The following is a 15308-nucleotide window of genomic DNA, read 5'->3' on the forward strand; positions in this document are numbered from 1 at the left end:
GATTAATCCTCCTGCCTGCTGCAGCAGTGCTCTGGGAGAAGCAATCTCTCTCCCCACTGTCACATGGCTGCTGCCTCTGTTATCAAGATGTCCCTCCACTGGGTCTGTAAAAGCAGCTCCTAAATTATTTTTGCTCTTCAAAAATGCCAGCTAGCAGCCAGTGTACTACATGTACCGCACATGACCACCACCCAGCCACACTGCAGGTGGCAATGATTTAAACTGACTGATTTTGACTGTTGCTACATGGAGGGCCAGACCCTGCCTGCTTCATTTCCACCTATCCCAGTGGCTGCAGCTTTCATTTATGATCTCTTACATAAGATACACTAACAGCACTGGGAGCAGAGACCAAGCCCTCAGCCACTCAATGCCAAGTCAAAACATCTTGTTTCTTGCTTTTCATGTGCTACACATGTTTGCCCAGCTCCATTGAAAGAGATGGATCATCCCATCCCATCCCATCCCATCCCATCCCATCCCATCCCATCCCATCCCATCCCATCCCATCCCATCCCATCCCATCCTTTGTTATGACAGACATTGGGCTCAAACCATGGCAAGTTTAGGAGCAACTTGAGTCCAGGCACTTGACTTTCCAAGCACATATTTCAGCCCCAGATTTGGTTCAGAGGAAGGGCCATTATCTCTGCCAGTCAGGTGTCCATATGGAGGGGATTCCCACACTGACCCCTTAGTCAAGGTGCATTCTGTGCAGCTCTGAGCTAGACACCTGTTCAGTGCCATCACCAGCCAGGGCATCCTCTGGGCAGCTCTGTCCCTACTGGGGAGGAACAGCTCCTTTTCCTGGAGCCAATCTGGCTTGCTTTAACAGAAGAAATTCAAAGTACTGTTTAGGAAGAAGAGAAAGAACTGTGTCTTCTTCTCAGGAGGCTGGAGGTAGCCCCATGCTCACCTTTTCCCAGCTCCCATTTCAAGGGAGACAACTCTTTCTCTGTGCCAGAAGGATGGGGATGAGGGTGAGGGTGGTCAAGCTATCCCTACAAACATTGGGAGCAAACCCCAGGCCCCTGAGGCCAATACCACCTCTGGCCAGGCAGGGCTGCAGGGTAAACTTTGTTCTAGAAATAACAACTCCCTAGATGAGCCAAATAAAATAGTTGAGATTATACCTTCTTTTCTCAGCTGTAGAAAAAGAAATCCATGATTTGATCATGGGTAGCTGTTTGCCAGTTTCCAAGAACCACCTGATGTATTCAGTATCAAACAAATTAAGACCTTAGCACTGCTTTGAGTGAGACTAAGGTTAAACTGATGGCACTGCATCAAGGTCAACTACACATGGGTCTGGCAGAAGAAAGAGCATGCATGTGTCAGATTGTAATTTCCCTTATCCCCAAGCTTTTGGGCACCTCCAAAGGCCAGTGGTAGTCCAGGGACTACAGAGCCCCTGTGGTGTCTCCTGTGGGACAACACTTTCAGTTATATCACCCCTCCTTGCAGGGGTAGTGACTGAGTGAGGAAAACCAGAGCACTGCACTGGAGAAGCACTGGTTTTCCTCGGGGGAGGACTGGAGGGGATAACTACTGAGGACCACAGTGTAAATAGCAAGAAGTGTAAATTACACCCATCTGAAGACCCACTGAAGAGCTAAGGGAGGAAATAGAAAAATGAGGAAGAAATGTAAGGGAGAAGTTCCATAGCAGTGAGACTTGGACTTTTTCCAGACTTGTCTTCACTTGCTTCTCTTAGATTCCTGTCTGGTGGATTTGGGGCAAGCATAGCCAGTAGCTAGATTTCCAAAATGTTTGCCAGAAGCAGAAGTCAGAATCTGCTTCACTCACAGCTTGGGGAAGGGAGCTGTCCCATGGAATTGGAAAGGGCAGCAGGCACCTTCTGCTCTGGGAGAGGAGGGAGCAGTGGCTGTACTGTGGACAGCAAGGACAAGGTCACTTTTGGGGATTCAAGGGGACCAGGGCCAAGAAGACCCCAGTGGAGAGCTCAGCAGAGGGAACCCTGGCATGATGTGGAGGACAGGACATAAAGGAGCTGTGAAAAAAGAATGGAAGAGGTGAAGATGAGGGGATGGAGGGGATTTTGGTGTGATATGAATGCTGGAAAGAACAAGGATGGCCGGGGTCAGAAAGATCCAGCAGAGAGGCTGGGGTGATGGCTGGGATGAGAGGGTCAGGGGGCTTCCCTGGCACCCTTACAGCACTCACCCTCCTTGTAAAACATCCCCGGGCACCGTCCCCCTGCCGCTGTTCCAGCTCCGACACAGCCAGGGAACAGCTGCAGGTCCGTGCGTGACAGGTGAGTCTGGGGAACGGCCGGCGGGGTGCTGGGGATGGGCAGCACATGGAGGGACACAGCCCCTGGGGACGGCACGGCACGGCACGGCACGGCACGGCCCTGGGCGTGGCAGGGATGCCGGGCAGGGCCGGCAGATGGCGCCGGGAAGCCGCCGGGAGCTGCGGGAGGAGGGAGCGGAGGAAGGCGAGGAGTGCGCGGCTGCCCGCGGTGTCACAGGGCGAGCGCGTTCGCGGGCGTGGGGTGAGACCCAACCATCACCTCCCAGGAAAGATCTCTGCCCTGTCTCCCTGTCCAGCATCCCCCAGCCACAGCTCCCCAAATTGACACTGCAAATCCTCAGTACAGGAAGATAAAATATACTTCAGATGTGAACCCTACTCGCTGCAGCGGGATGCTCTTTTGCAATGTGGCTGAATATGCTGCAGGAGTTCTTCAAGCTTTTGCCTGGGAGGTGCAGCACTTTCTCCTTGTTCATTATGTCACATATTACATTGGTCACCAACAGGGAGCAAAAGAGCTGCTGTATCTGCCTTTTCTGGCTATGCTGGAGCTCTCCCTGCGGCACTGGGAGCTCTGCTGAAGCACTGGCAGAGCTGCCAGCTGCTGAGCTACCTGGGAAGGTGGATCAGGAACCAGACAGATGTAGGGCTGTGATCAGCAGTGACCAACAGTGTTTTAGGACTCTGCTTGTCGTGGGGTGGCATTATTGGCCATAAATCTTTTGTCGTTCACTCATGTTTCCCTTCTGGTTTCAGTTCAGCTGAGCCTTCCCAGCTTCTCCCAGGCATAACTCCAGCCTGATAAACTCCATATTATCTCCACCTGAGTGCTGCCTTCATTTCAGTGCATGTGGAAAGGAAGAAAGGGATAAAAGAGGTGCCAAGAATAGATGCATAGAATCAGAGTGGTTTGGGTTGGAAGGAACTTTCTACATCACCTATTTCCAATGTCCTGCAATCAGCAGGGACACATTCTACTAGAACAGGTTGGTCAAAGCCCCATGCAGCCTTGGCCTTGAGCATTTTCAGAGATGGGGCCACCACAGTTTCTCTGATCAACTTGGTCCTGTGCCCTGTGCCTCATTATTCTCACAGTAAAAAATTTCTTCATAATACTTAATTTAAGCCCACTTTCTTTAAGCTTGAAACCACTGCCCCTTGGTCCTATCGCTACCTACTAGAAGTCCCTTTCTAGCTCTCTTTTACACTGCCTTTAGGTACTGGAAGGCTGCTATAAGCTCTCCCTGGACCCTTCTCTTCTCCAGTCTAAGCAATCCCAAATCTCTCAGCCCATTTTCATAGCAGATAAATGAAGTTGAATGTGATAAATTATACAAACAGTAAAAACATAGGTAAAGCCAGCAGCATGAACAGGGAAATCAGTAAATAATTCTTTGTTGTTGACTAGGCTCAAATGTTGATCACATGTTCCAGGCAGAGAAATGGGTGAAAGTAGCTTGTCAGTGGGTCAGAAGAGACACAAGGAGGCTTTGTACCCTTCATAAAATGTGTGTCTTTGCCAAGGGAACATCTTGCTGCAAAGTGCTGTGGATGTTCACATTTTATATGCTTCTGAATCTCTTTCAGGAATGGTGTGTTTGCTGGTGTATGGGAGAGGACACTAAAGGAGCTTCACCCACCTGCTATGTTCTTATGCTCTTCTCAAGGTGTTTGCTGCCAGCCACTTCCAGAAACAGAATGATGACCTACACAAACCTGTTTTCTGACCTAAAACAGCCCTTCCTTTTTATTTGTTTTTTGTTGTGTTGTTTTGTGTTTGTTTTCTTTTTTTCTTTTTTTTTTTTTTTTTTTTTTTTTTTTTTTTCCTTTTTTTTTTTAATTCTGGCACTATTCTTTACATAGAAGAAGGGCCAATGAGCTACTTAGTAAAGAAGTTTTTGTGGAATATTTTGTTTATGAGACAGCCTATTTAGAGTTAATGACTTTCACAAAGGACTGTGCCACTGTGCATTAGCTAGCTATGCTGCTGGCAACTGTTTTAGCCAGGGAGAACATCAGTGCATTGAGTGTTTGCTCCCAGGAAGGCTGGCATGTGGGCAGTCACAGCCTGCATGCAGAGCCCTGCATTTGGCCACAACAGTATGGTTCATTACATGATGTGCATCTTCCTCACTGCCTCTCCCAGCTCAGCCCGTTAGCTTACATCTTTCCCCTATTATCTGCTGTCATTCTCATTAAAACTACCATCACTTTCCCCTGGTCTATCTGCAATTGGTCTTTCATTGCTCTAAACATCATAAAAATGCCATTTACTGCTTCAGAAGGTCAAGTGCTCAGCCTGGATTTTTTCCTCTTATGTCAGGAATTACCAGTTGCACCTCTTGAAGCAGAGGGATAATTTCCCTCACACTTCCAGAAAACATTGCACTCTGATCCATGGCCTCCATTTCATGCTCCATGTAACCATGTATTTATTTTATTTCTCACTCATACACTTTTGTCTAATAGAGGGAGATGTATTTTACACAGAGTAAATGAACCCGTGTTCCTTTCTGCATCCATCTCCACAAGGAAGTGGCACAGCACGTCCCAGGCTTTGACAGCAGACACAGGGGTCCTTACACCATGTCAGAATGTCGTGTTGAGGGTAGGTGAGCAGCAGGCCTGATATCTGAGGAAGTGCAGACTACCTGTTTGCAGAATACTGCAAGGATGTTTGATGCACAAAAGCTGGATTGGGGCTATCAAGTGCAAGCCTGAATGTCCAGCTCTCCCCTCGGTCCTTCTTCAAGGAGGTGAATGAACTGTTCCATGTTGCTAACACAGTATGAGGGTAAGGTAAAGTGGAAGAACATTTGATTAGTGGCAGAATGCTGGGGTGAAGAGAGGAAAGCCCCAGCAAGAAGCTGCACCCCTTTCTTGTGGTGATGCAGGAGCAGGTGGGAGCATCCACAGAAATGCTGCTGCAGGCAGTAGTGGCTGACAGGCAGGAGGGCTGGGGATGGTATTTGTGAAGATGAGCATGCTGGGGTTAGGCTGTACTTGGACAACTTGGGCTGCCTGTGCTGAGGGCCAAGCTATGGTGCCTTTTGGAGCAGGGCTGGTGGTGCTTATCTATCCTGCTTACCCAAGCCAGCCAAAGAACAGAGATACAGAGTCACAGAGAAATCCTGTGCCTGCAAGTACTGTCCCACCTGACTGGCAACAGGGAAGAGCCAATTAGCATATTTTAATGCAATTGATTAGTGTGTGGTCATGCAGCCTGGATGGTGGGTGATTTTTGAAGCAGATTTGAAATTATAAGCATGCAGACACCAAACCACGAGGGAGCTGGCATGGGGGAGAGATGATTTCCCAGTGTGGTAACTACGGCCCCAGTTTCTCAGCTATTCCCAAAGCAAGCTGCCTCCAAAGAGCCCTGAGAAGGTCTGGGGCGAGCACTTGAAAATTAATAAATTAACTTTTTTAATTAACGGAACTGAGGTGGCTGGTGTGATGGTGGCTCAGCCTCTGCTGCAGCCGTTCTAGCTTCTCCTGTGGCACGGCCTGAGTGCCATGGTCTCGTGTGGGAAGGGAAAAGCACCTTGCCTGTGGCCGGGGGTCCCCGGCAGGCACCCAGCGGAGGGCCCGGAGCCTCCCGCACGGGGCGCTGCGGGAGCGCGGCACCGCCTCTGCCGAGCTCAGGCTGCCTGCGGGAGTGCTGCCCGCAACTCGGGCTCTGGGAGCGGCTGTGGGGCAGCCCGGTGTGCCCCGGCAGGGCTGGGGATGGGGCTGGGAATGGGGCTGGGGATGGGGCTGGGGCTGGGGCTGGGGATGGGGCTGGGAATGGGGTTGGGGATGGAGATGGGGCTGGGAATAGGGTTGGGAATGTGGCTGGGGATGGGGATGGGGCTGGGAATGGGGTTGGGGATGGGGTTGGGGATGGGGATGGGGTTGGGGATGGGGCTGGGGATGGGACTGGGGGATGGGGCTGGGGATGGTGTTGGGGATGGGGTTGGAGATGGGGCTGGGGCTGGGGATGGGGTTGGAGATGGGGATGGGGCTGGAGATGGGAATGGGGCTGGGAATGGGGCTGGGAATGGGGTTGGGGATGGGGATGGGGCTGGGAATGGGGTTGGGGATGTGGCTGGGGATGGGGCTGGGAATGGGGCTGGGGATGGGGATGGGGATGGGGTTGGGGATGGGGTTGGGGATGGGGATGGGGATGGGGTTGGGGATGTGACTGGGTATGGGGATGGGGATGGGGCTGCCTCAGCCCGCGGCGGTGCCCGCAGCTTCTCCGCCCTCCGATGTGCGCACTGCGAGGAGCGGCTCCGGCAGGAGCTCCGTTTCCTTAGTTACGGCAGGCAGCAGATATTCCGGGAAGGAGGCAGGCAGCGCGGGGAAAGGCCGGCAGGTCTGGGGGGACACAGCTCTGGCGGGGCCAGGGCTTCAGCAACCCCTCCCACAGTGTCTGAACTGCGTGGACTCCGCTTCCCGGGGCTCCAGTCCAGATGGAAGGAATGCCGTGCGCCCACGGTCGGGGCTGGAGCCCTGCAGTGCCAGGGGGATCCAACCAGCACCGCGGGTCAGCGGAGCTCGAACCTCCGCAGGTGTGAGCTTCCACCTCTTCCCGGGGGTAATCTCCCACTTGTCCAGGAATGAGAAGAAATTAATTCCTGCTTTTGCAGCATGAAAATAATGGCATGATTCTAGCAGCCCCCCAAGGAAATAAGTAATTCCATCCTAGAAGTGGTTTGCAGACAAGAAAGACTCAGACCACATGCAGGACTGTGCTATGCCATTTTGGGCTTTTGCCCATTTCAAGCCTCACCTCCCAGGTTCCAAATCCAGGCCTGACCACTCTGTCTACCCCGAGGAGACCTGCACTGGCTCCCACTCTGCACCAGGGAGGTCAGGGCTCTCTTCAACCTTTGCCTACAGACAATCATTTGCCACTGGCTCGTGTGCTGTGCTCACCACACTCCAGCTGGCCCACTCATCCTGCTGTGGAGCAGCCAGCATGGGGATATCCTGGCAGTGCCATGAGCCATGCCAAGCTGGGCTGTCAGCCAGGAACACAAACACAGGCAAGCTGGCTCCAGGTGCAGGGATCGAGGACTAAAGGGTGTTTTCATTCCCTGACCCTTAAAGTTTGCTGCTGCTCTGGGCAAATTGCAGTTTTCCAGTTTCACAAGCATCAGCTCCATAGGGGTATTCAAAGGCACATCTCCAGCTAAAGTCCACACCTTTGCCAGTATTTGACTCTAAAGCTCAGAGACACTGGTGCTACCCAAGGGCAAACGAACAGCCTTTAAAAAAAAAAAACATAGACACAACAGCCTTTTCCCATGGATGTCATTCTCAGGAACAGTTGCACTGTCTTGCTCGAAATGTGTCTAGACAAATTCAGCCTGAGTCCCTCAGTCTGCCTGGAGAAATTCAGCATAAATATTAAAGCCATAAATGATGAAAAAGAGGCATTACAATTGGGAGATTCATACAGACAGCAGGATGCAGTGCTACAGTCCCAGCTGCCGAGCAGCTCCCTGTACCTCATCCTCCTGCTGCCTCTGGCTGCAGCTCCACGTCTCTCCCACACTGCTTCAGGGTTATAAGTGATGCAGGAAGGAGGTATTGTGCTCCTTGAGATACAGAGCTGGAGCTGAGCCACACACCACTCATGCTTCTGAGGCATGTGGAGGGCTTAAAAACCATGGGATGCCTGAACCCTTGTGAGATTGCACCTGTAAGGCTCTTCTTGGGCCAAAATCATTGCCACTGAGGCCCAGTATACAACAGAAAATGAGGGAGTTTATCTCCCTTTTGGGGCTGCTCTGTATTTCCTTTCTTGTTTATTATTCTATTCTATTCTATTCTATTCTATTCTATTCTATTCTATTCTATTCTATTCTATTCTATTCTATTCTATTCTATTCTATTCTATTCTTATTCCAACTAGGCACAATTTGGGCCAGAGGCAGGAAGAAACAGGTATCTCCAGGGGACAACTTAGACAAAGGTTAGGTTTGTCCAGTTTTGTGTAATCCCTCATGTCTTGGCAGGCCAATGGAAAGGGAGAGGGTGTTCCTTTGGGACTGGGGCAGCTCACAGCAGCAAGATTGCCAGATCTGCTCAGAAGTCAACATTTCCCAGCAGTGTTTGTCAATTTAAGTGATCAAACATGTTGACTTCCAGATGAGTATGTCAGAGAAGCCATGGCTTATGAAAAGTAGTCTTTACTTGCTCAGAAGTAGGTAATCAAATACTGGAGGCCCAGTGGTAGATCACAGTCATGAGGCATTTTAGAAAATCCCTATGGATTTGTTTCCCCCACATGCTCCCATTACTAAGCTGGCACGGTCATCTCTGCTCTCTGCTGAGATGGACAGTGTCCCCTGATGTACAGCAGCAGTCAAGGTCTCCAAGCCTCAGTGATGCTGTAGAACTGGCACTGGCTTGTCTGGAGTGAGAGGGCAAGCTGTGTGGCTTCTGCTCATCATACATATGGCTAAAGAAGATAGAAGTGAAAGAGATTTGGAAATATTTTTTTATTCAATTGCTCCCAAAAGTTTTAAGTGCATGTTGTTTGGGCTATGGTAGCTCCTGTTTGGAGATAAATGTCTCGTTTATGTGAGACTCATTTACATGAAACTGAAGTTTTATCAAAAGCCATCATGTTGTACCAACTTGTTCTCAGCACCATGCTCCAGCAGATCAGAAGTCAGCTGAGCACTACCTCATCCTTGAAGAGCCTAGAAAAAGAGACACTACAAGGGACACCGGGCTTTCACTTCTTGGTTCCTCATGGTCTGTGAGCTGTGCCAGCCATTTCCACTAGCAGTATGAATGAAGACTCTTTGCTGGCAGCTGTTTATATTATGCTAATTCCCTGTTGCTTCTCCTGGTGATTTTCATAGCTGTTTTTTTTAGACTGGAAGGTCCTTTACTTAAATGGCTGGAGTTTAACCACTGGACTGTGCTTCCTCAGCCCAAAATAGATGAACTGAGCCAAAACAAGCCTTCAGAGGATGCTGCAGAAAAACACTACTTACTCAGCATCTAGAGAAATCACAGATGTGCTATCCCAGATGTACATGTCCCACATACAGGGGTGGGAGGTGGGAGCAGTGAAGTACTTGGCATATCAGTGAGATTTCTCTTCAGTCACATTCTGTGGTGAACCCACATTCTGGGTTCCATGGTCGCCCACTTGCAGATGTGTCTCTGACCATCACTTGGGAACAATGCTGGCTGTGCAGACACCCAGTACTGCAGCCCTGAGGGTGGTTTCTCCGGCACAGAGTGCACTGCCTGCATTCTCACGGATTGGAGAAATGGGGAGCAGGCTGGGACGCTCATGGAAAGCAAGGCACTTTGCACCTGATGGGTCAGGTTCCTCTCTCTCCTGCAGAGATCTTCTGCAGGAACAAGACCCCTAGGAAGTTTTTTAGCTGCCACCCCTGCTAAGCATCTGAGCAATGCTTCATCAAGGGGAGAGGTTTCGCAAACGGTGCTGGGGGTCTCAAATGTGCCCACCTACCTGCCCCTACCACTGTGGGGCTGCCCCCCGTGTGCCCCACCGCCCCGGCTGGTGGTCCCGGAGCCCCGTTCCGCTCGCCCCGGGGCACTCTCCGGGCAGCCATCCGAGGAGCCCGAGCGCCGCGGGAGCCGCTCGGAGCGGCGGCTGCGGCGGGCACAGCCTCACACCCAGAAATAGCCCGAGCGGCGCAGACCCGCAGCCGGGCGTTGTGCCGGCAGCTCCCGCCCGCTCCGCGCTCCGGGCCGCCGCCTGCTCCCGCACGGATGCTGCACGGTAAGGCAGAGCGGCGGGCCGGGAGGCGGCTGCGGCTCCCCGAGCGGGGCCCGGAGCTCCGCAGGCCCCGGCACCGTGAGGCGGGGGGAGCATCCCGGGCAGCGCAGCCCGCGGCCCGCGGCCTCTCCGCCGCAGCGGGGCGGGCGGGGGGCGGAGCGGCGGCGCCGCGGCCCCTTCCCCTTCCCTGCCGGAGCCGGGCCCGGGCCGGGGCCGGGCAGCCCGGGGATCGCGGGGAAAGGAGGAGGGAGGCGGCGGCGCAGGGCCGGAGCGAGCGGCCGGGACCCGCAGCAGGTCAGTGCGGGCGGAGGCGGCGGCCGGCGGGAGCCGCGCTGCGGGCTGGGGGCCGGGCGGGCAGCGGGGCTGCGGCGGTGGCACTGGCACCCCTGGGTGCAGGACGGAGCCGGGGCACGGGCTGGCGGTGCGGGGGCTGGGGTGCGGAGGAAGCTGCGTGGGACTGACCCCGGCCCGCCCACGGCGAGCTGCGCCTGTGGGTGCGACTGCGGCGGGGGATGCTCTGGGCGGGTGAGCCTGCATCTCCTCGGCATCCCTGGGACAGCCCGCCAGGGCACTGCTGCGGCTCCGGGAGGCACGGGCGGGTTTGGATCGGTGCTGCGGGAGATTTCTGGGTACTTGGCTCTGATTAGACACCGTTTGCCCACCTTCATCTTGGACCATGTACCAAAGTGTTTGTAACTAATGCTTGTGTCAGCCCGACTGATGGGTGACTGAGGCCCAGCGAGGCACAGGGGCTCCCCTGGGCTGCTGGAACAAGTTAGTGGCAGAAGCAGGGAGCGAGCCACAGCCCCTTGGTGTCCTCTCCCAGTGCACATGCACTGGCCTGGGATGTGAGATAAAATGTCACCCCACCGCTGTGTCACGTCATGGCTTGTGCTCGGTCCCCACGTCATCCTGACCACAGCATCCTCCTTCTGGGAGCTACTACACCTGAGGGTGTTAGATATGCTTTGTGCTGGCAGGGGAGAGGAGGGGGAACCTCTCCCAGTTTCTCCCTCCAGTTTTGTTATACTGATGGTTTTGAGAGGGCTGCTAGATCAGGGAAATCTAATGCTCTGGCCAAGCTGCTCTCCCCCAGTTTATGATTTCATCCAGATTTGTCCGTGGATGAAGGCCCTGCCTTCTCCCTTGTTTGTTTCCCCATCCTCACTAGCAGCAGCAATGCTGCACAGTGGGTTTGCTATTCAGAAACCTCCTGAACAGAAGGAGTGTTTTCCAGGAGAATGAGAGAGAGAGACCTTTGTCTGGCTGGCAGATGTTATTTCTGCATGAGCATCTTTTTCCTTTTAACTGTTTAGCCACCATCTCCAGGACTGATGTACATGCCAGCCTTTTCCCCTTTCAGAGAGTTCGTGGGAGAGCTGGGTGTGAAGGGAAAACTGGGTGGGGAAGCAAGGCATGAGAAAGCACTTTGCCCCATGTGGAGATTTACAGTTCTGTAGGACCGGTCAGGCTGCCTGTCTGGGCAGAAGAGAGACAACACAATACGCCATTTGGGAGAAAAGGTGCTGTTGTAGTGGTTTGCAGTATTTATTCAGAGGGGAGGGGGAGAAAGTGGGAAAAATAGGAAGCAGAATTACTGTCTCTGAGACCATACCAGAGCCTTGGCCTTGCTGCCTTCCCTGCTACCCTGCAAAGTGTTGGTCAAGGCTGGGCAACAGATGGAGAGGGAAGCAGAAGCAGCTCCTTCAGGAAGGATTTGTCAAAAGTATCCTGGCAAAGAGCCACTGGCAAACAAATAAGTAATAAATAAAAGCAGAGAGGCCACCAGCACCCCTGCAGCCTCTGACTCTATAGCACATATGGGCTTTTCTGGCTTCCCTGTGAGCTTTAACCTCTGCCTTCTTCCCATGGCTCCATCCTGGCGCCTGAAACTCCATTCCAATGCTTTCAGCTCTTTTTTTCTTCTTTCTTTTTTTTTTTTTTTTTTTTTTTTTTTCTTTCTTTTTTTGAAATGATAACATTTGAAGTGCTCTGAAATGACTGTCCTCTTCAAAGCTTACCCTGAGGTTAACTATTTAATCTCTGGTTTGGTGGTTGCTGACAATGGTAAGCATAGGGTGGTCCTGTGCAGGGTAGAAATAGTGGTGCTTGCTGGAGATGCTGATCAGAGGTGTGTGTGTAGGCCCTTGCAGGTAAATACTGCCCTCCTTCCATGCAGAGACTTCTGGCCCACAGGAACTAAGGCAGATTTCAGCACAGCTTCAGAACCTGCATCTCTGCAGAGTTCTAAAAGGATGAGTGTCTCTGCTTTAAAATATTCCTTGCAGGAAATACTCTCATCTTAAGAGACTTCGAGAGCCTTCCAAAAACACAAAGAAGAGGGAGAAATGTTTCTAACACCCACAAGTGAATTCAATTGATATTAAACTAATCAATCACCTAAACTCCTTGGCAAACATCAGTGTGCTGTGTAAATGCTGACTCCTTCACGAGTCCTACAAACACCAAAGCCTTCTACTGTGGTCACTCCTATGTTACTTACTTTAGATGCTGTAAATGTATTTTGTGTACTTAGCCCCAAGTTTGAAGAAAACATTGAATTGCTGATGCACTGTGCTCAGAGCAAAAGCAGGTTTGTTTTGAGATTGTTTCAGGAGAAGCAGCTCCAGTCCTAATTTCTTTCAGCTATGGCTTGAACACATCCAGTCCTTAAACAGCTGTCACAAGAGGACTTAGAGCTTTAAAAGATCCCACTTGGCATCTACCTGCACTTTAAGGTGATTAATTATCCTTTCAAAGCTTGTTTGAAGTTGCTGCTTCAAATGTGTCTGAGACTAGTAATTAGGCTGTGATCACGCCTCGTTATTAGGTGGGGACAATGTCTGCAGTTTGCTCACACTATTACTGCAACAATGGGACAGACAGAGAGCAGTGCACAGCCCTTCACATCACCCGGGGCACTATTGTTGGTGGTTAATGGGTGAGAAAGGGCACGGCAAGTTCCCCTGGGTCTCTGCAGAGCTTGGAGGAGGGCACAGAATTACCTCTCCCAGCCAGCTGCCCTGTGTCACCCTCACCTAACATCATGCTGTCCAGCCTCTGAGGAGCATGAGCACCATTGTATAGAAGCATTTCAACACTGGCATCAGTTGTTTAATTCCAAACAGAGTCCCCATGAGAAGCTAGGGCTACTATTTTGAGCAAAGAGGGGCTCCTTGCAGTCATAGTTTGATCTTAAATAAAGATGTGTTTAAAATGGAGTACTGGAGCAAAGAGATTCAGTGCTCCTGTTCAGTGGGAGCATGTGAAAACTTTGGGTGACCTGATTGCCCCCTCCCCAGCACCAAAGTTTTGTGTCTTGTCATTGGCAGATTTGTGGGTGAATAGAGAGGAAGGTAGGATCTGAACAAAGACAAGCTCCACTGCACCCCAAGTACTAAAAGATAGCTTGTGAGAGGTGGAAAAATATGTAATCGTTTGATTTTGAGTTCCTCTGACAGAGACAGGAAAGTGCTCTGGCCCTGCTTCACTGGAGAACACTGTTGTTAGCTGGGAGTTGGTGGTAGGAGACAGCTGGGGCAGGAATGGAGATTGAGACAATGAGCCTCTCAATGTACTGTGTTGGATGGGCAAGGGGAGACCAAAACTGAGAGTAGCTGGGGGTGTGGGAGTAAGGACAAACCACAGTTTTGGAAATGTAGCTGGGGAGTGGCTCCTAGCTGTTGCCCAAAGTGAGCCTGTGGTATCCTGGGGCAATGTCTGGGGCCTCTGCATTGGCCAAGCCAAGGTGACCCTGTCAGAGGAATCCTCTTGCTGTGTAGCCCATGCAGCAAGATGACCCACTCTAAGATGACACACCAGGGAAGTGGCACAGGCTGAGGTGCTGAGATCATGTGAGGGCTGGCAAGCTGAGGGGTGACTCTTGAGGTGTGGAAGTGACTGGCCATGGAGCACAGGCACCTGTGCAGCTGGGATCCCAGCCAGCATTGGGATAGCCTCTAGTAACGTGGGGCTTGGGACACAGCTGGCTGGAGGATCTGGTTCCAGCAGCAGGTTGGGATGCTCTTCTTGGCATGGCTGTGGTTTGGAGCAGAATGTTCATACTTTGAGATATTCAAAGCCTGCTTGGACATGGCCCTGAGGAGCTTCTTCTAGCTGGCACTACTTTGAGAAGGGAGGCAGGACTACATGACCTCCCTTCAGCCTCAGTGCTTGTGAGCTTATTTGTCCTGTCTTCTGACAAATTCAGTCACCGTGGGATAATCCCCAAGGCAGCATTAGAGAATAAAACAGAAGTTTATCTAGTTTACCTTGGTCTGCAAGCTGCATTCTGGAGGTCTCTACAGGACAAGGAGGCTGCCAGGACTTGCAGGCTCCAGGCTGACATGCACTGTTCATGTGTTTCTGGGCTTTTCTCAGGGAGAGCAGAACTATGTGGAAATACAAGAGGCAAAGAGGATGAAAAAAAGAACCAGACTTTATAGACTTCAGAGTAAACTTGGCCTGTGCCTTGTTTGACTCTTGACCTGCTGCTGGATAGGATGGATGAATTAAAGTCAGGACTTAAGTTAATGATCAGAAAGCCATGACCTAAGAACCCCTTTTTAATGTCTCTGTGTTTGTACACTTCTGCTCTTTTCCTAAGGACAAGCTGATTCTCAGTGTTGAGCATGCTGTGATGCTTAGGGCTGAGCAGAAGGCTGCACTGTGCTTAAGTGAGTGGGTTTCTAGCTAGCATATGTTTTTTTAGATACTTAATGTTTATATTTCCTGCACTACAAAATGGTGAGTGATGCATTTCTTACTAGCTGTCATTTAATTATTTATTATAAATTTGGTCCAGCTGTATTGCAATGGAAAATGTAGTCCAATTGAAAATGCAGAATGTGAGCATTTAAAAGGTGGTTTCTAGTTGGTTAAATAAAACTGCTTAAAATGTACAAGTCCACAAAAGAAAAGATAATAAGTTTATGAAGACATTATTTATATTTTTAATGAATTTAGCAATACTGTACTGCTATACTATATTGTATTATTATAATACTATATCATAGGAACAAAAATGTTATTATAGGAGATACAAAATATAGCCAGTGATATAACCTGATTATTTTTCACATTTAAGAATTCAGAACTAGTAGAGATTGTTCTCTCATAGTTCATCTTCATTAGGCTTTGAAAGGGAGCCAGGCTTTCCTGCATTAACCTGCAGTAATTTTTCAGAACTTTTACAAAACTAATCCATGTACTAAGTTAATGGAAACATTTTTTCTTTTTTGCTTTCAAAAAAGGTTGCAGCTCTCAGAGACACTTTTGCATG

General features: G+C 50.8%; 2 protein-coding genes across 3 annotated transcripts in view; one reads left to right on the forward strand and one right to left on the reverse strand.

The window, feature by feature from the left end:
- LOC306803296 (uncharacterized protein) overlaps window positions 1-15308 on the reverse strand; it is a 119711-nt gene that overhangs the window by 17403 nt on the left and 87000 nt on the right. The gene's annotated exons all lie outside the window — the stretch shown is intronic.
- The window catches only part of TMEM63C (transmembrane protein 63C), a 31097-nt gene continuing 25645 nt past the window's right edge, over window positions 9857-15308 (forward strand). Inside the window, exons 1-2 of one of the 2 annotated variants that reach the window (XM_079308549.1) lie at window positions 9857-10030; window positions 12207-12286. The gene's annotated coding sequence lies outside the window, so the exon portion shown is untranslated. Of the gene's footprint in view, window positions 10031-10200; window positions 10322-12206; window positions 12287-15308 lie in introns of those variants that run through there. The other variant, XM_079308550.1, reaches the window with a different exon arrangement.

This window comes from Erithacus rubecula (assembly GCF_903797595.1).
Source record: "Erithacus rubecula genome assembly, chromosome: 6".
Lineage (NCBI taxonomy): Eukaryota > Metazoa > Chordata > Aves > Passeriformes > Muscicapidae > Erithacus > Erithacus rubecula.